Source organism: Aotus nancymaae, unplaced genomic scaffold, assembly GCF_030222135.1.
Source record: "Aotus nancymaae isolate 86718 unplaced genomic scaffold, 86718_ANA_hifiasm-v0.15.2.pri h1tg000025l, whole genome shotgun sequence".
Taxonomy (NCBI): domain Eukaryota; kingdom Metazoa; phylum Chordata; class Mammalia; order Primates; family Aotidae; genus Aotus; species Aotus nancymaae.
The window spans coordinates 11,247,845-11,274,381 of NW_026988438.1; the positions used below are offsets into that span (position 1 = coordinate 11,247,845).

Below are 26,537 nucleotides of genomic sequence, written 5' to 3' on the forward strand. Positions count from 1 at the left end.
AAACAGAAACTCAGTTAAAAGAGCAAGTATAAGCCCCTCCCTAAAGCCATCTGCTTTCTTCTTGTTATGAAACTTCAATTCATCAGCAAAACTCTAAAGAAAATATTTATAGCAAAAGCGTAAGCCTGCATTCTGAAGCTGCTTGGAGGCAGGGTTAGTGGAACATTACAAAACTCGGTTAGACTGTGTCACTTAGTAACCAATCTAGAACTGGTCATTTAACCTGCCTCATTCACTCCTTCAGTCTTTTGTGCACTTGTCCATTCTTCTGACAGAATGTACTCAAGACCCTCAATGTGCCAGGGCCTGTGGCAGGTGTTTCCACATCACTAAATGAAGATAATGGTTATCCCAGCCACGTGTACCTCTCCAGGGTACTGAAAGCATTGCTGTAAAATATAAAACAAAAACATCTGTGTTTATTTTCCACCAATAAGCCACTAGAAGAAAATATACATCCATGTAGTTACCTCTGCAAAAAAAAATGTGAACATGATTATAACTTAAAGGGAAATGTATTTAATATATCCACTGTCACAAATTTTTTGCTTTTTTTCACCCTGGTTCATCTGATAAAATATATTCCTGTTCTATTCTTACTCACTGCTCTTCTCAGAGGAGGGAAACCAGTGAACCATGCACTATAGATTTTTTTAATGCCATTAGGCAGTCACAGTTTATAAACATACAAGTAAATATACCATACCTAAGCAATAATGTTAACATATACTCCAAGTTTGCCAAGCAAAATGTCACCTTGAACTTCCTTTCCATTTGCCCCACAATTTATACTTCTCAATACTCACAACCACAGCCCGAAGTGAAATCAGACAGAAACCTGGAGATTTTATGTGAACAAAAAAAGATAACTTCATTGAAATTGAATTGAAATGGGTATATTTGTTTTCACAGCATATTCTAGCCTATCCTAACAAATTCAGAATTTTTATCAGTGATAAGAGGCCATCACAAAGAAACCTAAAATGTATAGCAATGACTTAGCCATTAGGCAGAGGGCAGTGACAAATCCATTGTTGGAGGCTGGAAAAAAAAAAATGGCAATCCATTTTAAGCAGTAGGAAACCATTTGGCAAAAATCAAAATCCTGTGGTTATTTGGGAGGCAGGCCATGTGACTTCTGAGTCCAATGACTGAGGGAAATGATGTTGAAAGTGAATGTTGGCTGTATTTGACAAAGGTTTGCAATAATGAAACGAGCTCAGGAAAACCCTGGCTGACTTGCAAACAGAAATGAAAGAGATAAAAATCGTTCCGAAATTTAGAGGTTTGCAAGTTGGAAAAGTGACTACTTCTAGACTCTGAACAGTAAGACTTGGCATCTCAAAAGACTGCCACAAAATCACAGTGAAATGTCCCCATTGGATAAAATGACTTAGGACAAGGATCAGATTAAGTGTGTAAACAGATTAAGTGTGTGAACATTCTACCTATTAGACAGACATCTTCAACATAGCCCCCATAAAGAAGAGACAGAAATGCCCAGAAGTGAGAAAGCAACGAAACAAAGCAGATTTTAGAATTATGCCTAGAAAAGAACTCTAGGTGTGGTTACTAGCACATGGAAGTTATTTAGAGCAAATAGATCAGAAGCCTACTGTGTGTTTGAGGGAATCGCATTGTTAAATAAATCATGAGTCTGGACTAAAAGAAGCCAATGACATTTTGAGACAACGCTTGAGCTGCCAATGTTCTGTGGGAAGGAAGTTTGCTGAGAAAACTGTGCAGCCCCCAGGGAGGACATATTCCCCCTCACCCACTCAGAGGTGGTTGAAGAGAGTAATGGAAAAGAAAGAATATTTTGGAGGGCATAACTTACAGCCTTAGAGGACAATGGATGACAGAATGCCTCTCTCTCGTGGACCAGAATCAAGGTCTAATTAAGGAACACTTGCCATCCCCTGCATAGGGGAACTTTCACCATGTCTGCCCAGTGGGGTGTGATCATCGCTGTGTGTCTCTAATCACCCCCTTTCAAACAGGAATGGATACCACGGTTATTCTGTTCCTTTCCACCACTCTATATGCAGCGGTATAGACAATAGAGGACAACGATATATTTTTTTCTTTCAGTTCACAGGTCACTTGATCAAGAAGAGCCTCATGCAGACCTGACAGAGAGGCCCACGTATCACATAAGGCTTGATGTCATGACTAGCTTGGACATCAGGATGTCTCCACTGAGGCTGGATTATGTGGGTGAAGAAAAAAGTAATGGAAATTTTGCTGATTAGAAGGGCAGACACTGGCAGAGATTGTAAGTGCCTACAAAATATTCACATGGTTTTCTAATTTTCCAAGCCCCTATGCTCCTGTCTGCATGATCATGCAACCGGATCAGGGTGGTAGAAGGTAAGCGCAAAGGATGTGTAACTTCTACCTCAGTCTTGCCCTGTTCTTTGTCTTCTCTGGTCTGGTGGCCTTGGAGGCTATGTGATCCAGATGGCATAGCTACAAAATAGAGCTTCATCAGATTCTGCATGAGAGAGAAATACTTATTATTTACACAAAGTCAATAGGGTCTGAGGCTTTATTTACTATCACAGCATAGCTGAAGTTAGATTAAGATATTATCCAATATAAGCCGCATTCTCATTCTCCCTACAAAAATTTTATCAGGGTCTATGCTGACCACTAAATTTTTGGTGTGAATAAATGGAGAAGGACAGATTTGAAAAGATCCCATCAATGTCTAGGATGAAGTGAATGGAAACTGAAAATGTTAAGGTGTTATGTGCAAATAAAGACATTTTGCAATGAAGAGCAGCTGATATGGAGGTTACATCTAACTACCTATCTCTGGGCTCTTAATGTCCCTCTCTCTGGATACAAGAAGCAGATTTCAAAACAATTGCAATGGGACATCATAGCTTCATCCTGAGCCAGAGTTCAAACACAACCAGGTATGTGTTACATAGTGATATGCAAATTTACAGCAGTGCATTTATTGGGAGTACAAGAGCCTCCTGAGAAAGAGTCCATCCTCAGGAAGGAAAGAGCTGAGCATGACAAAATTTCACCCAACAACAAAGCTTTTATCATTGAATAAGATAAGTGTTCTGGGCACCATATGGCATCTTCATTGATTTCTTACCCTGGCCCAGGGTCCTGGAAAAACAAAGAACTATTAGTAAAACCTAAAATTTATTTAATTTAAACTTCCTTAAGACATTAGGCATATTGACATAGCTTTAGTGACCATGTAACAGAGAATAGCAAAAAATGAGGAGCAAGGCATTTCTGCAATTTCACCGCCTTCCCTTCAAGAAAAGCTTTGGTTTCTTGAAGCACTTGTTGTTGATTCCCAAGTACAAGGTAGAAAAAGGTAGAAGCAATGGCTGCCACCAATAGGATATCAACATGCCCAGTTGAAACAACAGCACCCAGCAGAAGCGGCAGTAGTACGCTGTGGGTGCTATTTGGCTAATAAGACTTTTCATGAATACTTAGAAACTATCTCCTAAGGGCTCGAGAAATAGTCAGGATCACAGGGAGAGAGAGAGAGAGAGAGAGACAGAGAGAGACAGAGAGAGAATTTTACTGGGTACTGAATTCTTAGATGACCAAGTGGAGAGTAGAGCCAGTGAAACCTTACATATCAGTCAACTTTTATCACATGAAAACACCTGAAACTTACAGGGTTATTACAAGGAACATTTCTTCTTTCTCAGAAGTCTAGGTAGATTGGGCAGCTCTGATAACCTGGACTGGGCTTGGATTATCTTATCTGGGTTCACTCAAGTGTCTGTGGTCAGATAACTGACCAGATTGAGGTTTTCTAACTGAGGGAGCCTTGACTGAAATGACACAGCTTTCTTCTACCTGTCTCATTCCTCCAGCAAATTAATTCGGGCTTGTCCTGTCAGTGAGACAGGGATCTGAGAAAGAACAAAATATCACAAGACTCCCAGAGGCCAAACTTAGACCTGGACCACCATTACTTGTATTTCATTCCATAGGCCAAAGCAAATCACAAGGCCACACCAAATTCAAATGTAGCCTCCACCTCCGTGGGAAAAGCTGCATAGTCAACTGCATGGGAGGCAGATTCTAAGAGGGCAATGACTGGGGCCTTGTGACACTCACTCTGCCATACCTGGTGTTTTTACTTTTATTGCAATACTGTTTGTGTGGAATAAACTTGGTTGCCTTCTCCATAAGTTTCCTAGACCTCTAGGGTTGGAAGGATCTTAGTGATCATGTTCTACTTCAACCTTCTAATTTCAGAGATAAAGAATTTCAGGCCCAAAGTGGTTAAGCAATTTGATTAATGGCTTATAGATGAAGGTGGACTACAAATTTCTTTGATTCAGCTTAGAGCTCTTTCCACCACATTTCAACTCTCTTCCAAGGGTACATTTAGAACAGAACAAAATTTGACCATGTACTCCATATTTGTGTCCACATCTGCTACAGAATGATTATCTAGAAACTCATCAACTACAGCCAACCAAGTCTGTTGGTCTCTCAGCTATGTTTCCCTCACTAGGCCCTGCCCTGCTCTGCTCTGACCTGCCTTCGGCCGGGAGCAAGCTGCCCATGAGCATGTTTCCTGACAGTGAACTTCCATGACCCTAATCATCTGCCCTGCCTGGGACTGTTTCTCCCTCCAGGTCCAACCTGCCCCAGAAGGTGCCAGCATTTGCCCAGTGGTGTCTCATCTAGAGAGAACTGCCCTACAAACAGTTGCTAATAACTTTAATCTTGCAATTTTCCCTTCTTATTTTGCAAAAGAAATTTTAGCCAAATTCTGCCTTCTTCAACCGTAACTTTTCTCCTATATTACAATCTGTATTACAAACCAGAAAACTGAGAGTGTGGTATTTATTTCCTACCTCAAAAGATATAAACCCATGTTAACTGACAAGGTGTTAAAACAGCTATTCCTCATGTTTTTAACCCAAGTGAGAGGGACAGAAGAAGAGAGAAGGTACAACTTCCTGACAATACAGTCTTGATCCTAAGAAGCTGCACCTTGAACATCAGGTACTATCACTCTCTTGGGGACAAGCATATGTTCAAGTGACTTGTGAGCAGAGAGCCCTGCTTTCAATGCAAACAGCATGACAATAGGAGGAAAAGCTTCAGACTTTCAGCCATTTTTATGATTCATCTCTGTTTTTTATGGGCATCCCAGCATAGTTCACCTCATTAGCCATTATAGAGATTTTAATTCTTGAGTTAATCCTGTGTTCATTCAATAGAATGAATATTAATATCTTTCTAATGTAATTTTTAATTAAATATAGCATCACCATTATTATACCCAAAAGATCTAAATAGAGTTTGAAAGAGAAGACAGACACTATCACAATAAAAATCAGCAAATTCTGCTCACATCCTTTTCAAAAGGCTGATCACCTATGAAGTAATGAGAATAAATCGTGAGATAATGTAGAACAGATCTAATTAAGATAATGAGCTACGATTATGGACATGATTTTCCAGGGTTAAAGATCTTAACAAAAGGCAATCTATGGATATATTTTAAATATCTTCTTTGGTCTACTTACTTATATTAGCTATGCCTCTTAAAAAAATGAAAATATTCATCAAAAGTAATGACCCTGAGTCTGCTGCAACTGCAGGGTTTTAACTATTTGCTATCACTGATGCATTTAATACATTGACATGCTCTTTTTCAGGGGATATTTGACTGGAACCGTTTTTTTTTTCCATCTTGGCATTCAAGGGGAAACAGAGATATTAGGATCAATGTTCTCTCTGCACCTTGAAAACTGTATTATAAAGATATTTTGATTTGACTAGTACAGATTTGGATGGATATTTCTGGAAGAAACTAATTAGCCTAGCTTCAATAGCAGTGGCAGGCAAGACAACCAGGGGAAAGGGGCAATTAAGTTGTGTAGTTATGTCTGGGTGCCGTCTCTGCTCCCTTTCCAAACAGACAACTCAAGGGAGAGACAAAGCCCAGAAATAAGAATGCTTAATCCTTGGTCAACACTGTTAACAAGCAGAAATAAATGTTTCCTGAGAATTGTTGAACTGCTGCAGGAGAGACTGGAAGGGTTTCATGGCCGTATTACTTGATAGAGAGTCAACATTGCTCTTTGAAAAGAGACACCCAGTAAACCCAATGAGTGGAAGGAACTGCCATCCAAGCGGTGGCAACAGTTCTCCCCACGTCCTGTGCCCTATCTACAGTGGCTCCCAGGGGAAATATTTAAATTTCATTGGCGATGCTTGTGCCACAGTAGATCCCAGGTCCAGAGTTAGCCCCACTGGTATGCTGTTCACAGTTGCTATCATTTGCATCAAGTAGCATTTTACCGTGGGTCTGTTTCAGACCATGGGGCATGCTCAGCTCATTGCCAGCATGGAAACTGTAGCTCTGATGCTGTGCGCAACTGCAGCAGCATTAGATTTCTGGGCTCCATTAACTCCCCAGCCTCCGGGACCCTTCAGCCACAGCCTGTGTGGCTACCTCAAGTGGCTCTTCACTGAAATCTTGAGAGCTTAAAAATCTTTGAAAACAGTGGGCAAAACAAAAGGATGAAAAAACATAATGATGCATTTGAAAGCAAAGAAGTTGTTAATTCCCTGTTCCTTGGAATTTTATTAGCTTTTGCTTTGCATCCCTTTTCTCTGTTATATATCCTCTCCCTCCCATCCCCTCATCTCTCTCTCAATCTCTCCCCACCATGTCTGTGTGATATCTCAGAAAGCATATTGCCAGTAAGTCAGAAGACTTGTATTTCTAGTACTGGCACCAACTCTTACTAGCTGTGTAGCCTGAGCAAGTCACTTAACCTCTCTGATCCTCCATTTCCTTAACTCTGAAATCCATCATCTTGCAGAATTGATGTGAGATCATGAAATTTAAGGACATTGAACATGATAAGCCTTCGCTCTATATGTTCTGTATAACATAACACTGTCAACACGTCCCTACCGTCAATATGTTCCACGGTAGATAAATTTGAGAAGCAAAGCCACTAGATGGAATGCTAATAACCAGTGACTGATATCTTGAAGAAGTAAAATTATTATTTTCAGATTGGACTCATCTCAGATGCAATCCTTAGGGCCCTGGTGAGAGATCTGAGGATCTGGGAAGAAGCTTGAACACAGGCACTACAACAAGGAGTAATGGGGATGTCTTTTCCAAGGACCTGTGTCTATCAAACACATTTAAATAATGTTACTCGTTCTTACTTTAATGCTTTTGCACCTCCTGTTAATTTTCCTTCCTCTCTCCTCTCAGGATCCAATATAATAGAGTACAAAGAGTATGCTGGACTTCGCAGGCAGAGGACTCTGGCCGTGCCACTTAGCAAGTTATTCAACTCTCAGTTTGTCTGTAAACTGGACTCACAGATATGGTCATATCTACTTTAAATTAAAAGTACTTGGTACATGAGCATTATGCTCCAGCTGTGGGGGATTGTTAGCAATACAGTAAGCAGGACCCTCTAGGGACAAAATTCCAAAGTGCTCTAATTGAGACTTTCTCACCTCCCTGTCTAGACTTGTTCCTCCTGACACTTGGCATTCCCTTATTTTAACCCCCTAATTTGGGTGGTGTGCACCCTGGCTTTATCATTGCCACTAATCAGTAATTGCAGCTTCTCCCATATCCAAAAACTAGTTCCTCACACTTCCTCCAAATTTAAGATGAGCTCAGCTCTTTATTCCTCTATTTAACATGAGGTTGAAAGTGACTGGCAGCCCATTAACTTCGACAGGTTATTTTTCTTTTAAATCACATATCCATTCCAGTGCTGGGGTAGAGAAGTGATACTAGCCACACAGTAGAAGCAAGGGAAGCTGCCTGTTCTCCTGCGTTGTCTACAGGACATAACCACTTTCCAGAGAGGTACTTTCCAGTCAGTCTGGATAAATATCCCTCTGCCTGTGAGGTCAGTGCCAAGCTGAGCCTCCCTCTATCCATACTCTACACTATCATCTATCAACCAACTTATCATCCAGGACCACCAATGTGGCATGTCCAAAATTCAAATGATTATCTTCCCAAACCTGTATTCCTATCCTAATGAACCAAACTGCTGGTAACTCAAGCTTGAAATCTGGTAGTTATCTTGACACCTTTCTCGACCACACTTCCGTCCCAGTTCAAATCCTGGTTTCTGGTGATGACTTCCCAATTAGTCATAGTTCCCCTAGTTTTTCTTCAATCAGCTCTCAATGAGGCAGAGAGAATGGTCTTTCCAAAGAGCAAATCAAATAATTTTACGCTTCTTTTCAAAGCCCTTATATTTGTCTATCTGGCCTATAAGACAACATCTAAATTCTGGGCCTGTGACCCTCAGCCTTTTGAGTCTGGTGAATTTTCCCCAGCCCTCGCACCAGTTTCCCCAGCAAGACACCTGTACTCTGATCTGTTAAACACCTCCAGGTCTTGGCATATGCTTGCTACTCAAAAGGCGTTTTCTCCCCTCCCTTCTTGAGAACTCCTGCTCAGTCTTTGGAATTCAGCTCAAGGGATACCTCTCTCTGGGCTCTCCCTACGCCTTCCCCACCGCTCACCTTCCCTATCCCACATACCCCTATTTTATACAAATCTATTTAATCATGACCAACATAGTGTGGTTATAATTATTTGCTAACATATTTGCCTTCCCAACTCATTATGGAAACTTTAGAGACAAGAACTCTGCCTTGACCATCTCTGTGTCCCCAGTGACTGTCATATCATCATTGACCAGAGTTGTCCCTGCAAGCCTCTTGCTCCCTCTTCTACTCATATATATTAGGGCATCCTTCCAGAAACTTTGTGGGGACAGTGGCAATGGAAGAAAGCCTGCTTGGGTATTCAGCTTTTACTTCACCCAGCATTAGTTGGAGAAATAACAAGAAACAGCTGGAAGACAGTGGGAAGTGATGGAAATATTAGTAAGTTCTCTGAGTGTCTGAAGTAATGGTTTATAATCCTAAAAAGCATTGGTACTTACATGGGTCTCAGGGTTGCTGATTGTCTGTTTTTTTTGCAGAGCCACCCTTAGTGCCTAAGTGTCAAACCCTTGTCTTCCCTTTTCTCTCCCTCCAAATGGAGTTTATTTAATCCTGGGTTACAAGAAGTATTCTGTCTCTAAACATTATAGAAGCTGTAAATTTTGGAAACCTGGTTTCAATTAAAATGAATTTATCTCAGTGTATTGCCTCGATATATCTCAATACCACATTACAGTAATACCTGTCATATTTTGGCATTACATACAATGTTATTACAAAGTAACTCTAATTTGGTACGTTTACCAGAATTTGGGCCTCATTCACATTTCTCTGATGTTGGAATCTCAGGGTTCTATATCAGTGCTTTGTTGTTGATTTCATTGCTATCCAAGGCACTTTAATGTGAGAATCCTGTCTCTCTTCCTGTTGATGACATCTGTTGTCTTCCGTGTGGAAAACTTTTCTCTGGTACCATTCTACAAGGGGTAATAGCAAACAAAAGGTACATCGAGGATTTATTCAATTTATGTTGAAATATAAAACAGATAGCATAAAATGTGGTTGTAAAATATTTATTTTTCAAACCCACGGAATTGTAAACCCTTTCAAACCAACTAGAAATATAAATTCATCCTGTTTCTCTGACCTCCCTTATTTGTGTTTACCACCACATAAAATAGAGGTGGTTTTCTTGGACCATACAGTACAGTATATAAGACCAATTTCATTCAAGGTTTTGCTCATTTAATTAAATAATAATTTCTCTTGGGGGGTATAGGACATCCACAAAACAAAACGAAGCAGCACATCCACAAAAGCCTCAAATATGTGCATGAGTGAGTTGTTTGCCTGAGGCTTTTGTGGCTGTGGCTGCTGGTGGTGCTTATTCCATCTCACATCTCATAGCTGAATTTTATTAAAAATGCTCTTAGAGCCTGGAAGGATCTTTCTGCATTCTGGATATACTATTCTATGTTGTATTGATAACTATTTATGAAAGGTCTATTTACAAAATTCAGATGCAAAGGATAAGTTCTAGTCAAATGAGTTCTAGTAGGATGAACTTATCATATTTTGTTCGGATCTCCATTAATAATATTAGCGATGACCATTCAACCTGTTATTTTTGTGGTGTGGGATAGTGATAACCTAAATCAGACTCTTTCTAACTTTATAACAGCTGTTTCATTGGAAATATCTATTTTCCTTAAAATTCTCCCTCTAATAACCCTGCAAAATTCTCCTACATAAGAAGTACACCCATAGTCAAACGCCAAGTTTCCTTAATAGCTAAAGAAGAACGTACGATGTCTTGGACTCTTAGAAAAGAAAGAGAAAGGCTGACTCTCCAGTGCTCAGGTGTCCCTGAGTCAACTAAAGCTGGATGATTGCTGCATCAACAGACTCCCAGAGGCCTTCAGCTACTTTCATGCGAAAATTTAAATTGATTGCTGATCCTTCAGCTCTTGAAAGTTGCATTGTTTTTTTTTTTTTGAAAAAAAATTTTTTTAAAGAGGCAATGTTTCTTTTGGAATAGAGTATTTTTCAAACAGGGAGATTAGAATATTTTTCAAAAGTGGAAGGCAAGGGGAGGAGCAACATTTTAAGAAGATTCGGCGATGGTCCATGACTGGATTCAGTCCTCCCTCAGGTGGGCTGCTTAGCATACGGTTTTATATCATTTTTTCAGACTGAATCTCATCAGAATGCATATTATACATGGAAAACCCAGCCCAGAATTACGATAGCTAAAAATCCAACATAATAAATACCATTTCAAGTTAAGTCCCCATACAGCAGAACTATTTCTGTGTGCCAACTACAGTCGTCCACCACATAATGACATTTTGGCCAACAACAGATCACATACGCAATGGTGGTCCCATAAGATTATAATAAGTACAGTATTTTTACTGTACTTTTTTGTTTAGATATGTTTAGATACACAAATACTTATAGTGTGTTCGGTACAGTAACATGCTGTATGGGTTAGTAGCCTAGGAACAATAGGCTATCCCATATAGCCTAGGTGTATAGTACGTTATGCCATCTAGGTTTGTGTAAGTATACTCTATGATGCTCACATAATGACAAAATTGCCTAATGATGAGTTTCTCACAACAAAAGTCATATCAACTGTATTTGTAGATATGACTTAGCAAATGCTATGAAATAAATAAGTTTACTCAGCAAATGATTCCAGCCAGGTGCAGTGGCTTATGCCTACAATCCCAACACTTTTGGAGGCCAAGGCAGGAGAATTGCTTGAGCCTAAGAGTTTGAGATCAGCCTGAGCAACATGCCAAGATCAGTTTTCTACAAAAAATACACAAATTAACCAGGCATGGTGACATGCACCTGTGGTCCCAGCTACTCAGGAGGCTAGGAGGCTGAGGCAGGAGGATCACTCCAGCTCAGGAGGTCGAGGCTGCAGTTGTGTTCACATCACAGCATTCCAGCCTGGGCTACGGAGGGAGACCCTGTCTCAACACAAACACACACACACACACACACACACACACACAAAATGAACCCCTGGTCCCTAAACATGAAAAGGCCTTTTTTTATCATGTTCATATCTGCTCATCTGCACTATCCAATTTAGAACTCAATTTCAGTTTCTTGAACTGACTCTCACAAGACATTGTAGTCCCAGGAATTAAAAATAAACATGAATGCTTGAAGGAAAGAAGCTTTGGGTAAGCTCCAATCAAGTATACTTAGCATAGGTAAGAAAGATGTTTCCACATGCACTCAGGAGTATTTCTTACACCTGTTCCCAGTATACAAAGTTCTACAGTTTTAGCTTTGTCCATGAGCACTGGAATCCCAGGGCACAGCAAAACCCAGAAGGTCATTGTGACCTGGCTCTGTCAGGCCTCATCACCTGTGACTCATCTATTTGCTCCCAAATAGACATAAGAATTCAGTCCTGAAATCTGGCATCCTTTCTTTCCCAAGACTGCCATAGAAAAATATTCAATGAACTTCTGCTTTTAGTAATAGCAGGCTATGTAATTAATATCAATATTTTCACTGACGACAAACTGAAAAATACTAGATGAAATATTTTTAATCTTATTAAAATTTTTTAATACTTTAAACAGCTTCTTAAAAGCATCAAAGAGGCTGGGTACTGTGGCTCACACCTATAATCCCAGCACTTTGGGAGGCTGAAGTGGGCAGATCATTTGAGGTCAGGAGTTCAAGACCAGGCTGGCCAAAATGGTGAAACCTCATCTCTACTAAAAATGCAAAATTCAGATGGATGTGGTGGTGCATGTCTGTAATCCCAGCTACTCAGAAGGCTGAGGCAGGAAAATGGCTTGAACCCAGGAGGCAGAGGCTGCAGTGAGCTGAGGTCATGCCACTGCACTCTGGCCTGAGCAACAGAGTGAGACTGTCTTGAAAAAAAAAAAGGAAATAAATAAATAAAAGCATCAAATAGCTAACAAAGGAGTGAGGAATAAACAGGTCAAGATTTAAAGAAGAGAGAACTCAGAGACGGTGGGCTGCTTTTGCCTGTTAGCTTTTGTCCATCTGGAAGAGACAGCTGAGAGACTACACTGCACAAATAACAGCCTTGAGGGGCTGAGGAGACCAAAGTAAGAATCCAAGGCTCACTAAGGTCAAGGAAGTGGTTAAATCATCCTCTTCTGCTTTAGGCTGGGACCTCAAAGAGCTCCACCTTTGCACTAAGGGGAGACAGGAAGAAATAAAGTTGTCATTATCCACAAACAGCATAATTGAGAATGTAGAGAATCCAAGGAATCTATAAATAAGTTATTAATAAGTGAATTTAGCAGATCACTGAATACCAAGCCAAAACCAATTGTATTTCTCTATCCAGCATCAAAAAACTGGAAAATTAAGTTTTAAAACAATGAAGTATTATAGTCTATAATAGCATCTGCAACTCAAATCCTTAGAAATTAATCTAATAAAAGATACATAAGACTTGTATACAGAAAATGATATAGCATTTTCAAAAGATATTAAAGACATAAATAAAAGTATATATAACTTTTATATATAAATTTATATATATATAATTCTCTCAAAATTAAATTAAATTATATTTCCAATGCAATCCCAATAAAAATTCCAGCAGTCTCGTGTGTGTGTGTGTGTGTGTGTGTGAGTGTAAGTTGACCACCTGACACTCATGTTTCAATAAAATGCAACAGACCAAGAATAGCCAGTATAAGCATATAGAGGACAAAGATGGAGGATTTCCTCTACCAATTATCAGGACTTACTACAAAGCTATAAGAATTAAGCTAATGTGCTATTGATACATAATAAACAAATAAATAAACACAGAGTAGAGTGCCAGAACAAACCCATGCATATATCATCACTTGATTTATGACAAATACGGCACTGTAGAGAAATGAGGGAGGGTCATATTTTTTAAAAATGGTGCTGAGTCGATTGGGTATCCATATGGAAAACAATGAAACTTGACCCTTACTTCGCATCATACCAAAAAATCAATTCCAGGTGGATTGTAGATCTAAATGTGAAAGGTGAAACAATCAAGTGTCTCAAAGATAACATAAAAAAGCAATTTGTGACCTTGACGTAGGCAAAGATTTATTTAACGACACAAAAAAAACCTCAAACCATAAAGGAAAAATAGATATACCAGACTTCAATAAAGTTAAGAATATTTGTTTATCAAAAGGCTCTATTAGCAGAGTGAAAAGGCAAGTCACATGGTAAGAACACATATTTGCAACACTGATAACAAAGGGCCAGTATCCAGAATGTCTAAGGACACCTACAAATCAAGAGAAATATGCCATACAAGCAGGCAAAAGACCAGAACAGGCACTTCAGCCATTTCACAAAAGAGAATATCCAAATGGCCAATACTTTTCAATAATCAGGAGCATGCAAGTTAAAACCACAATGATTTTGACATACACACCAGAATGGGTAAAATTTTAAATACTAAGATATTAATGTTTGCAAGATTTGAACAACTAACAGTCTCATATATTGCTTATGGGAAAATTTGTTACGAGCATTTTAAAAAATTCATTGGCATTATCTCTTAGTCACACGTCTGTATGTGATCCAGAGAAACCACTCCTAAGTTTATACCCAACAGAACTGTGAACCTGTGCACCCCAAACCACCTGTACAGGATATTTTTAGAAACATTATTCTCAATTGCAAGAAAGAGGAAAATTACCAAAATATTCATCAACAATAGAATGGATAAGTTGGGATATAGTTGTGCCATGGAATATACCTATCCTTTGCCCAATAAACTTTAATTCATTCCTTAAAACCCTGCCACTAAATCAAAAACATTTTTAAAAAATTTATATTAGTTTTACTGGAAAAAAACTAACATATTTTATTCTAATCATAATAACCCAAGATGGAAGATCCAGATGGAAAATAGTAAATTGAATAATGAAAACAAATTTATATATGTAGTAAACAATAGATTAGAAGTAAATAGTTTGCACGTAAAATATAATGAAGGTTTTTTGCATTCAACCTTTTCTCTTTCTACACCATTTTCTATAACAATTTTTCAACATTTGAGTGGTTAAGGGTTTCTTGCCCTCAAATGGCACTTAGAAAGTACAGAAAAGCAAAATAGAGGGCAAAATAAAGGCTAAATATGAGATCCCTTTTAAACAAGTGGAAATACCACATCCACTCAACACAATGAAGAACCACTGAAATGAACCACCCCTTTATCCCTCTCTCGTGGCTTGTACATGCAAAATAACATATTTGGGTTCATGCAAATGTGGCACACAATTAAAATTTGTTTTGGTCAGAAACAACTGTGTCAGGAACATCGGTAAATGCCTCGGCTTGAAATCATAATGTCAAATATCACTTCCTATAGCATATTTATTTAGTACATTTTAGAGTGAAAAAGTCATTATACTTAATAAAAAGGAGTCATTCCTTAAAAGTGGTATAAATTTCTAAGAGTCATAGTGAAGTGTTATTAGTTGAACAGTGATTAGATAGGGGAAGTATGAACCACAAGCAACAAAATGAACAATCAGTTGCCACATGAAACAACATAGATGAATCTCAAAAATGTATTTTTGAGGCAAAGCCACATGCAAAAAAAAATTGTGTACTGCATGCTTCTGTGTATATGAAATTCAAACACATGGAAAACTAATCTATGGCGTTAGAAGTCAGAATAACAGATACCTCTGGGGCAAAGGTCTTTCAACAAAACTTGGGCATCGGCCCTGTTTCCTTTCTGAGTCTGAGACACTAAGAAATATATGTCATTCTGTATTTTTGCTTGACTTTGTTATTCTCCAAGGTGAAAGACATAATTTTGTATGAAATATTTGTGAGATTCAAATAAAAGTATTATGAATGCTAAGAATTCATTCGGCAAATAGTTAGATTATTTTAAAATAAAGAAAATGAGGTTTGGAATAAAGAGCTAATGGTTCCTGGTTCAAACCCCAGGTCCAGCTGTTTATAGCTCTCTGACCTTAGATAATTTACTGTCTCTGAGTCTCAGTTTCCTCAAATTAAATTGGAAATAATATTAATCCTCTACTAGGTTGCTATGGATACTACTAAAATCAAACATATGAAATGACTTGGTAGATAGAAAGTTTTAAGTAAATGTTATTTTCTTTTTATCCTCTGCATTTATTGCAGGTTGTAGTGGGGTCAACCCCCAATTTGTAGCCTTCATTCCTTCTTCAAAGCACAGGCTGGTAGGCTTGTTAAATCAACTCATGGTACAGATGAAAGAAAGAAGCATCTTCAGTTCAGTCAAAAGAAAAATTATTTAATTGCCAAGTAAGGATACTGAAAATTCATCATAGAACTCCTAAGAACATAAAACCACACACAAAAAAGTAAATATTTTACATAGATAAAATATGATATTGGTGTTTACAATTGTTTGTAAAGGCTCATCTGAAAGTCAGACCCTTGAAATACATCATAATTATGTTCATATTCACAGTGATGATGTAAATTTCTATTTTTATTTCCATTGTCAGTTAATTAAATTTTCTGTCTTAGGAAGAGGTTTGAATCAGTTAAATTCCTGCAACAATAATAATTAATGTAAATCCATCAACCTCACTATTTTGAGATTCTAAGTAAGCACCTCGCAAAGTCAGCAGTTAGAAAAACTGGGAAAAATTACCGAATTCACCTGGTCACATTTGAAGATCCCACGTTAATCTAAAAAAAAAAAAAAGTCAAACATTAGAAATTTTCAGCTGGGCGCGGTGGCTCACACCTGTAATCCCAGCACTTTGGGAGGCGGAGGGCGGATCACGAGGTCAAGAGATCGAGACCATCCTGGCCAACATGGTGAAACCTCATCTCTACTTAAAAAAATACAAAAATTAGCTGGCATGGTGACGCGCGCCTGTAGTCCCAGCTACTTGGGAGGTTGAGGCAGGAGAATTGCTTGAACCTGAGAGGCAGAGGTTGCAGTGAGTTGAGATTGTGCCATTGCACTCCAGCCTGGCGCCTGGCAACAGAACAATACTCTGTCTCAAAAAAAGAAAGAAATTTTTCTGGTCTCTTCACATTACGTTCCAGACTTAACAGGACAGCAAATGAAAAGATAACCCTACCTTATTCCTCAGGGGCTTACTCTATTACATTTCTCCCCAAACCAGAGTTGAGATCCTCTAACTCCCAGGCTATTCCACCTTGCTTACTGGGTAATCGTTGTTCTACTGGTTGGTGCCACTGGAAGCCAAAACTTTACTCCTTTGCTTATTATGTAGTCTGGTCAACTGGGATGCTCTCCTCTCTACCTCATCCGCCGTCAAAGCGCAGCTCAGCTGTGCTGTCCCCTCCAACAAATCTTTCTTCCCTCTGCACCACGTCCTCAGTGATGACCTTCTTCAGAACTCTTACCACATTTTTTAATTGTACATCATCTTGAATTGCTCCATGTTATGGGTTTGTCCTATCTCCCTAATCACATCGTAAGTTCTTGCATGACAGAAGTCGAGTTCCCCTCCTCGTCTGTTTCTCCCACAGCCTCTAACACAATTCTGAGCACCTAATAGGGCCGTTGAGTGAGGATGCCAGTCTAGGAACAAGAAGACTGTCTACATTAGCCTGCTGCAAAAATTACTTATGGTTAAACTCATCTAAAATCACACATGACTTGCCCACGGAAAATCAAAAGCAGAGTGGAGAAGAAAGGAGGAAGTAAACACTCACAAACCCAGACAGAGAAGCCCTTTAATCTTGCTCGCAGATGTTCTGTTTTAAGTTTTACATACTGCATATTGTTAGTCTTTTCATCTTTCCTTGTCTGGGAGATGAAAAGAAGATTGTTGTTCACCCTGTTCCAAGTCCCGGGGGGCTACCTTGAGTGAACTTCATCAGCAGGCTACGCTGCATACTGGCTTCCAGTGGGTTCAATGCATAGCATCAGCAGATTAGAAAGAGGAGAACGAGATCATTTACTCCTCCACCTTTCTTCTTGAGCGGTCAGTCGCATCTCTCCACCAAAGATCTCAGCAGCCCTCTCCACATAGCCTCACTGGGTCTAGGTCCTGCTAACTTTCCTTACTTACTCTAAGACCTAGGAGTAGTGATGTGAAACCTTGCCACCCTAGCCAGTGATTTCCCCGTACAACCCTGCCCGTGCATCTGTAAAACTCTACAAATCACTCCATTTGAATTGGCTGTTTCTTGCCAAAACCTTGTCTAATACAGATGTTTTATTTGGGGCCTTTATAATTTTAATGTTTTAATATTGATAATATTTACAGTATACTTCCTTGTTTCTCTAAGTAAATGAGTGCACATATTATATTGTGCCCTTCTCTTAATGATTCATGGTCATTACCAGGACTGTCAGAGGTGGGACCATTGTTTATCAGCTTGTAGCACCCACATCCATGCTGTGCTTTTCAAATATTACCTCGTTTAATCTCCCCTCCTCCCCCCACCAAAAAAAAAAAAACCACTATGAGATGAGTCTGACAAGTCCCTTTTACACAACCAAGGGAGCACAGCTGTAAAGTAATAGAAATAGGAAAATGAACCCAAGAGTGTCTCACTAACTACAAAACCTGTGTCCTTACCCAGTAAATGAAATCACTTCCCTACCACATTGTACAGTCTGAAAGAGCCAGTGAGTTGTAAAGATCTATTGATTCTTACACTCAGTGATTCATACTGTTGTTCTTTCTGAATTACAATGATGACTTTATTCCTCCTTTAACTGATTAAAAAAACAGTCTGCAGCCCAGATACTAATCTGACAGTCACTGCCCTACCTGTACACCTGCCTGTAGCAGCCAGCCTTGGGTGTCTACTTTGCTGCCCATGATCTGCTGTAGGCCAAGTAACATAAAACGCACCCCAATTAGAATTGTGTGTGCGAAAATAAGAGCAAATTTTTTAAAAAATGAAGGCTGAGAGGTTTTGAAATATGGAGTTTGTGAAAGCTGTTTTTTATCACTCAGGAGCTACATAGTACTGTACTTAATTTTAATGTACAATAAAATCACTGATGGAAGTCCGAGCTGTATCTAGAGGATGCACATAGACTCATCAGTTGACAGTGTCCCAGCTGAGCCCAGACTTCAAGTTACCCCACCCCAAACCACAAACGTGTGAGAGAAGAAGCTTCCAAATGATTTCAGCCTCCATCTAATCAGTCACCCCAGCCATTCAAGTCTTTCCAGCTGGGGTCTCAGACATCATGGGGAAGATAGACATATTAATAGATATAGATAGCAACTAAGACTGTTAGATGGAACTCTGGAAAGCTAAGTTGAAACACTTCCTCTTTCCTATTCCAAGCCCATACCTGAATATTTCATCTTAGTACCCAAAGATCAGCAACATGGCAGGGCCAAAGAGAATAATAAAAGAAAATGAAATCTAACATTGCTTCAATGTGGAGCAAGAGGTAGACAAGAAAAGTGCGTATCTCTGCAGAGAGCCACATCTGAGAATAACCCCACCATGAGTGGCCTAATTGACAATCTAAATATCCAATCAAACTAACGTTTTCTTCTTTTCAGAAATAAGGAAGGGATGGGAGAAGGGAAGAATAATAAGGATTATTATTCTTATAGAATAAGAATAATAATTCCTAGAATAAGGAGCTGAGTGAAGAACTTCCACTTCACCCTATGGATCATTACCAGCTCTAAGGTAAAATTTTATATGTCTGTTCCCATTTTGCTATTTATTAGTATCATTTAAATGGAATGTGGCTTCTTGAACTAGTCACGTCCAAATTCTGTCTCCTATGTTTGAAGCGTGGGTGAGCCTTCAGTTAGAAATGTTCCCTGGGTCTGAGTCACAAGGAAGGTGGATTGCCGTGACAGGTCCAGTGTTCTTTACCGGAATGGAGCAGGGTCCTCATGCAAAGGAGTCAAGGGCACAATCAGGAAGATAGCAGCGCAGGACCAAGGCAGAAGGTGAGGGTGAAATGAAAAAAGTAGCAGTTGGTAATTGGATGGAGGAGTGATGAACCGAGCAAGACAAGATGTTACATGTGTTATCACGCTTTTAATGTGGCACGTGGTGCTTGATGATATGGCAGGCAAAACTGGTCAAAGGTGATCATGGGGGTCAAGCCCCCACTTATTTCACTTTGAAGTGCAGGCACCAAAGGAGATTTGGGAGCTGGGGGCATCCAAGGCAAAAATAAAAATTAAAAAATAAACAAAGTGATTTCTAGCCACAGTAACTGCAAGATCAAAGGCCCTGAAAAAGGAGATACCCAGCATTCGAGGCCAGCGATCAGGCTAGTGCGACTGGAGCAGAGAGAAGAGTAATGAGAGATGAACACAAAGAGAACACAGCGATTAGACAATGCAAGGCCTTGAAGGCTTTTTGAAGACTCAAGCTTGTACTCTGGGTGACGTAAACAGCTGGAATGTTTAGAGGAGATGAATGAAATTGTCTAACTTCTTTTTGGCAGGATGACTTTTCCTGCTGTATTGATAATAAACTAAACAGGGCAAGTTAAAGCAAGACGAACAATCAAGAGGTTAGGGCATTACTCTTTTGGCGACGTGGGCAAAGCAGTGGAAGTGGAGAAAGTATTGGTTCTGAATATATTTTGAATGTAAAATTATCAGGATTAGCAGAAAGATTAGCTATAAAATGTTCCCCTTTCTTGCATTATTTTTCTTCATAGCACTTACCACCTTTTGATATAATACGTATTTCATTTTCAATGTCTTTATTATCCATCCCTCATAAACGAAAGCTCCATGAAGGTAGGAATTTTCATGCCTGGTACATAGTAGGTGCTCAATAAGTGGTAACTAACTAGATTAATTTATCCGAAGTGTTTAAGTAACTCTATTAACACTTTTTACCCTTGTCGTGTTCTCTTCCATTTGTAAACATTATTTACTATAGGTTTGATCTCATTGTTCCACCATGAGTCATTTACCACAAATGAATGTACTTTAAATTGATCTACATTGTTTAGAAAGTGTCACCTAAATTACTGCTGTGGCTTAGTTGCACTGTTCCAATAACTGGTATACACAAAGAGCTGTTGATGGGTAAGACATGGAATCAGGTCATTGCGGAGTTCTTATCAACTTGATTTAATTAGCATGGATATCAGTGGCGCACATTTACAAGAGCAGATGGTATAACAACCACCCTTTTGTGGAGGTAATGTTGTTCATTCATTATGAAGCTGTGTTGATGTGGCCATATTGATACCAAGGACAATATGATGAGACCAATTTGAGGGGATTACTTTGAAGGAGGAACATTATGACACTGTCCAAAAATAAACCACCAGATTTTTACCTTTTGTTTCCTACCAAATAATGAGCATCATTTCATCTCTGAGATTCAAGGGACTGAGGTTGAAGATGAGATGGGTCAGAAATGGGCTGAGGGATGGGCTAAGGTTAGATTCTATTTTTAAGAACTCATGTTTCCCACACTTGCATATCTTAGAAAAGGACACCAATGGTTCTAAGTGGAATTGTTGTCATTCTCTAAATATTTGCCTGTATCTTGAATGACCTGCATGTTGCTTTTATATAAATTTATATTTGGTTCACAGTGGAAGTTGTTCTATTTCTCATGTAAGAAGATGGACTCCTCTGCTTTAGGGCAATGCTTTCTTATTGTCAAGGCCAGCCTCATTTGATTAGGTTTCTATCAGATCCCAAAAATAAGAGAGGGAAGAGAGCATTTCAGGGCAGAGAATATTCCTTATTCTCAGTTTCAGACTCACAGGAAATCCTCAGTTGAGTTTATAATGGTTTGTTTTCTTTCTTCCTTCCTTATTTCCTTTCTTTCTTCCTCTTTCTTTCTTTCTGTTTGCTCTGTCATTCAAGCTGGAGTGGAGCGGCATGAACACAGCTCACTGCAGCCTGAAACTCTTGGGCTCAGGAGATCCACCTGCCTCAGCCTCCCAGGTAGCTGAGACCACAGTTGTGTGCCACCACTCCTAGCTAATTTTTCATTTATTTTTTGTGGATACAGGGTCTCACTGTGTTGCCCAGGCTGGTCTCCAACTCCTAGTGAAGCAGAAGGGCTGCAAACAAACCTCTCGAACACCGAACAGAGAAGGAAGTGATAATTTTATTCAGCCAGGAGCTGCGGCAGGCATAGATGCCTCAACAACCAAGCTCCCTGACAAAGAAAACCCTGGCCCTTTTAAAGGCTCACAGTCTAAGAGGTGCACATGTGAGAGGGTCGAGAGCATGTGGGATTGACTTAGGTGGGGGGTCTAATAGTGATTAAGCAAGCACAGTACCTACTGGGGAAAATTCCTCCATCAAATCTGCAATCTATAGATGGGATTGTGGTTAGCAGTAGGGGGTTTAATCCTTTGCACCTGGCGGTTGGTGCCAACTGGTCCCTCCTCTGGCTGACTTTTAACTTCTCCTTTTGAGATACAATGTAGAAGACTAAAGGGAAATGGCCTTAGAAGCTCGAGAGGAGGGGGTCTCCTTCCTCGCTGCCCTCAATTGATCCTCCTACCTCAGCCTCCCAAAGTGCTAGGATTATAGGCCACCACAGCTGGCCTCTAATGGATTTCTTAGCGCTATCAATTATATCTGGAAATTGTGTGATGACTCATTTTTTAAAGATCTGAAGTGATGGCATCTAGCTTCCAGAGGCAAAGAGATGTACACCTGACTGTTTCTCCAGCCAGGCCCGGTCAGTGGGTAGACATCACAGGGACACAGCTGACCACCATGAGTCACAGCCACAGGAAAACTTCAAGCAATTCTGTACTGGAGAACTAATAACAACCAAGGGGGCCATCCCGGGGTGCCTGTGTACTGGCAGGAGATGTGTTGGGAGACTGGAAGGAAAGGAAGAGAATCAAGGATTCAGGTGTTATGGTCACTGGTCCAGATCTCTTAGAGACTCAGCTAACATGGGGCTCATTCTTCTCCTTTGATGAGGAGTGTGGGAGGGGAGGAACCTGTGGAGCAGGAGAAGGAATACCAGGCCCTGCCGGGACATTGCCTTCTTTCCCCAACCCTTCCTCCTTTTCTTCACTTCTTGTGTCCATCTCGCTTTAGCCCTCCTGCTCCTGCGCTTTTGCCCCACCTCCATGCCAGGTTTCCACCTCTCCCTACGGACACACTTAGGAGCCCACCGATCCTTTTAAGTAATTGCCACCTTGGAAAACAAACTATAAATTGCTTTTCACTCTGAACTTAGCATTGCTCAAAAGAAGGAAGGAGTGGGACAGCCTCATTGTCCTCTTAGCAATGGCCTTCCCTCCCTCCCCTTTCCTCCACTGAGGTGGGAGTGTGAGATGGTTCATGCAGATTCTCACTTCAACACGTAAAAGAAACACAAGGAACTCTTATCAAAGGACAAAATTGCAACAAATTTAACTAAGTGATCTAATTGACTCTTATTTGCAACTCATGAATTAAGGCAATGTCTCCTCTAAAAATTTAGAAAACATGCTTCATTCAGCTGACCAGAGGAGTTTGGCTTTATAGGCAGTAAAGGGCTGAATAAAAGCAGAAACGAGGAACAAAACGGGGGTTGCTTAGCATCAAGTTATCTTCCTTGTAAGGTTAAAGCAGAGAGGACTTCCTTATCATGCTGGCTAAACTGGCCTATTTGGAGATTTGACTATTGCCTCTTTCCTGATTACTTGGAAGATCAGATAAACAGCTGCTTCAGTTTGATGATGTGAAACTTTAGCATGAGAAACTTCATTTGGGTTGGTCTATTGGGGCCTACTGCAGAAGCTTAGTCCAAATCAACGGCCTCCTATAAACTTTATTTAATATTCATTCTAGGATTACTTTTCTTCCAAAGCTCTTTGTTTTATAAAAGAAATTCATATCTTCCCAAATCACCTGTCATTGACCTTATTTTTCATAGACACATTTCCCACACCTGCCCTACATCACATTAGTGTTTTCCACATTAACTTTAGAAGACAGAGAATCCCTCTCAAACCTATTCTCACATGTAAGGTGGTTACAATATACTTAACATCACAAAACTCATATATAATGCTATTTTGTGTGTGCAAATGAATACAATCGATACATGTATTTGTTTTCTATTGCTGCATAATAAAATACAACGAATTCAGCAGCTTAAAAGAAAACACATTTATTAGCTCACAGATTCTGTGGGTCAGGAGTCTGAGGACAGCTTAGCTGGGTCCTTGCTAGAAGGCTGCAATCAAAGTGTTAGCTGGGCTATGTTCCTTTCCGGAACCCAGAGTCCCCTGCCAAGCCCACTGGGTTGTTGGCAAAATTGAATCCCTTGCAGTTGTAGAACTTGTATGTTCCCTGCCGTATGGTCCCCTCCCAAGCCAGAACACATTTTAGGAGCTTGCCTCCTCAGGAGAGTATCTCATCTCAGATAGGGCACAGTTCTTCTTTTAAGGACTTTAATCTGATTAAGTCTAGCCCATGCAGAATAATCTCTTGTTGTCACATTATATAACAGTCACCTTGATGACATCCCATCATCTCTGGCTTACTCTGTTAGAAGTAAGCCACAGATTTCACTTACACTCAAAGGGAGGGTATTATGCAAAGGTGTGGATACCAGGAAGTACAAACCCAGTGGGGGTCACTTTAGGCTCTGGAATCAATGGATTCAGCAAGGAAAATGTTCCAGAGGTAGTACGTTGCCCTCTTATAATAATTTTTGGAAAAAAAATGGATAAACCAGGGTTGGACGAATCAAAGACTCATTTAAATGCAACCATGAGGCACACTTAGCATGGACTAGAGGTGGGAGGAGGAGTGTGTTATATGATCTCCATAGTGTCCTGGTCTAGTCAAGCCTCTGAGAATTCTCTTGGCAACTTTTGGCTCACCTTGCTGTAGGGCCACTTCTCAAGATGCCTGACCATAGAAGCCAACAAGTGCATCCATAAAACCAACCCAAAGCAAAACCCTAGATGATTATAAATATCACAAACACTGACATTTTCCCCAAGAATATATTCACTATGGACAGACTTTCAAGTGCCTACATGATGCTAATATTGCTGTTTCGGCACTACCCTATAGATTTTAGTATGGTGAATTTATAGTCATTTTATTTATCCTAATTAGTCTCACCACGATTACATCCAAAGCCCTGTCCAGTCAAGATGAATGCCTCCCTCTCCATATGCCTTTACAATTGTGGATATAACACCATTGTAGTTCTATCATTATACCACATTCTTACCAAACTGATAAAATGTGCTATGAATCAGAATATACATTCCTCAAAAATTATCAGGCTGTGAATATTAAGAAAAAACCCTTTCCTTTGTTCTTTATTTTCTTCAACTATTCCAAATAATTTAAATTGTATCTATCAGGGAAGACCAGAGATTTCATTTTTACACGATTTCATAAAAATGGTAGTAACTGAAAAAGTCACGTTTCTGATTATGAAAGGTCAAAACAATTCCTTGTACTACAATCAAGTATATTTGGAATTTGTTTAATCCCAATCAAGTGCTCACAGTTAAGAAGATTAAATTACCCCAGAGATATTACTCATTAGCCAAGAAGAATGAAATGGCAACAATTCTGCCAAATAGTAAGTGCACTTATACGACTATTTTGCAATTTATTCAACAAATTTTTATGGAATGCCAACTAGATACCAGGAACTGTTCTATATCCTGGGGCTACACAGGTCAATAAGGCAAACAAAATGCTTTACATCATGGAGCTATCATGGGAGTCTGAGAAACAGAAAATTATATATATATAAAACTATAGATTACAACAACTGTTACAGAAAAATAATACACATATGGGAATAGAGTATAATTGGGGATTAGGTGGGGTTATTTTAGGAAAGGTGATCAGAGTAGGCTTCTCTGAAGAGGCAATACTTCAACAGATCTGAGAAATAAAAAGTAAATCCTATGCCACCCCAAACTGACTGAACAAACCCCTTCTTGGCAAAGAGGACACCACAGAAAGCTTAAAACCTAAGTTCCCAGCCATGATGGGATGGGAGGTCAGACGTGCCTCAGTATGTCTCTTTTTTATTAACCTTAAATCAGAATTATTTCCTAAGGAGTAAGCAGAAATTAGCTCTGGAAAACAGGAGATGGGAGATTCATTCCTTTATCACCTTTAACCAATCATCTGAGGCTGCAACCAGGCTTGCAACTGGACTCCCCTCCCTTTTGCAGTTTCAACACAGTAACTAAACAGCATTTCTTCCTGTTGAGACCACTGACCATAGAGTGGGTTCTGGGCCAGTCTAAAGAGATGGCACATTGAGGATTTTCATATTTTCTGTTTCACCTTTTGCTGTAAGAGTGAAACCACCTTTGCAAAGATCATGACAGTGAAAGAAATCTAACATGGCAGATTCCTTCTTGCTTCTGCCTCACAGATGGGCTATCCTCACTCACTCCTAGGTGTGGTCAACTAACCATGGGAAGAATTTAGTTTATGGTTTAATTTTGAAGCAAGCATCATAATCATCCCTCCCTAAAATTAATCCCCTCTTTGTTCCGGGGCTGAACCACCTTTGCAAGACTAATAAAAAATACAAGATCAGGAATTATGGGAGGGACTTGAATTCTCTCCTAAAATGTAAGCACAGTTTCTTTAACCCTTTACTGCTCAGGAGTCATATGGTCAGAAGTCACAAAATTTGTGACTTCCCCAATTACTCCTATAGATAACATGACTATTGTCGAACCTAAGATTGGTCTTTTGAGATGTTTTTCAGATTTTTGCATTCTAGCAACTAACTGACCCCATCTGTACTCATGACTTATGACTCAACCAGTCCTGTGGTCCACCAACCAGAGGCAGACTCAGCACATGAGGACCATTTCCCACACACCTATGATTGCATCCCTAACCAATCAGCAGTACCCATTCCCTAGTCCCCTTCCTACCAAAGTATCCTTGAAAAACCCTAGCCTCTGAATTCTCAGAGAGACTGATTTAAGTGTAACTCTGGTCCTTCTACTTGGCTACCTTGTGTTAACTCCTTATTCACTGCAATACCACAGTCTCAGTGAATTGGTATTTTCTGTGCAGTGGACAGGAAGAATTCATCAGGTGATTATAAGAGGATCAAAAACTTCACCCTCAGATCATATTAATGTTGCCATTTTTTGAACATGCAGCCCATGA

The 26,537-nt window shown here is 39.7% G+C and overlaps 1 long non-coding RNA gene across 1 annotated transcript in view; it reads right to left on the bottom strand.

Annotated features, from left to right (window-relative positions):
• Window positions 1-232: 232 nt before the first annotated feature.
• The window catches only part of LOC105716174 (uncharacterized), a 61,096-nt gene continuing 34,791 nt past the window's right edge, over window positions 233-26,537 (bottom strand). The window contains exons 4-6 of the long non-coding RNA XR_001107213.3: window positions 2,953-3,126; window positions 2,288-2,494; window positions 233-389 (exon numbers count right to left, since the gene is read on the bottom strand). This is a non-coding gene — a long non-coding RNA (uncharacterized LOC105716174). The remainder of the gene's footprint in view (window positions 390-2,287; window positions 2,495-2,952; window positions 3,127-26,537) is intronic.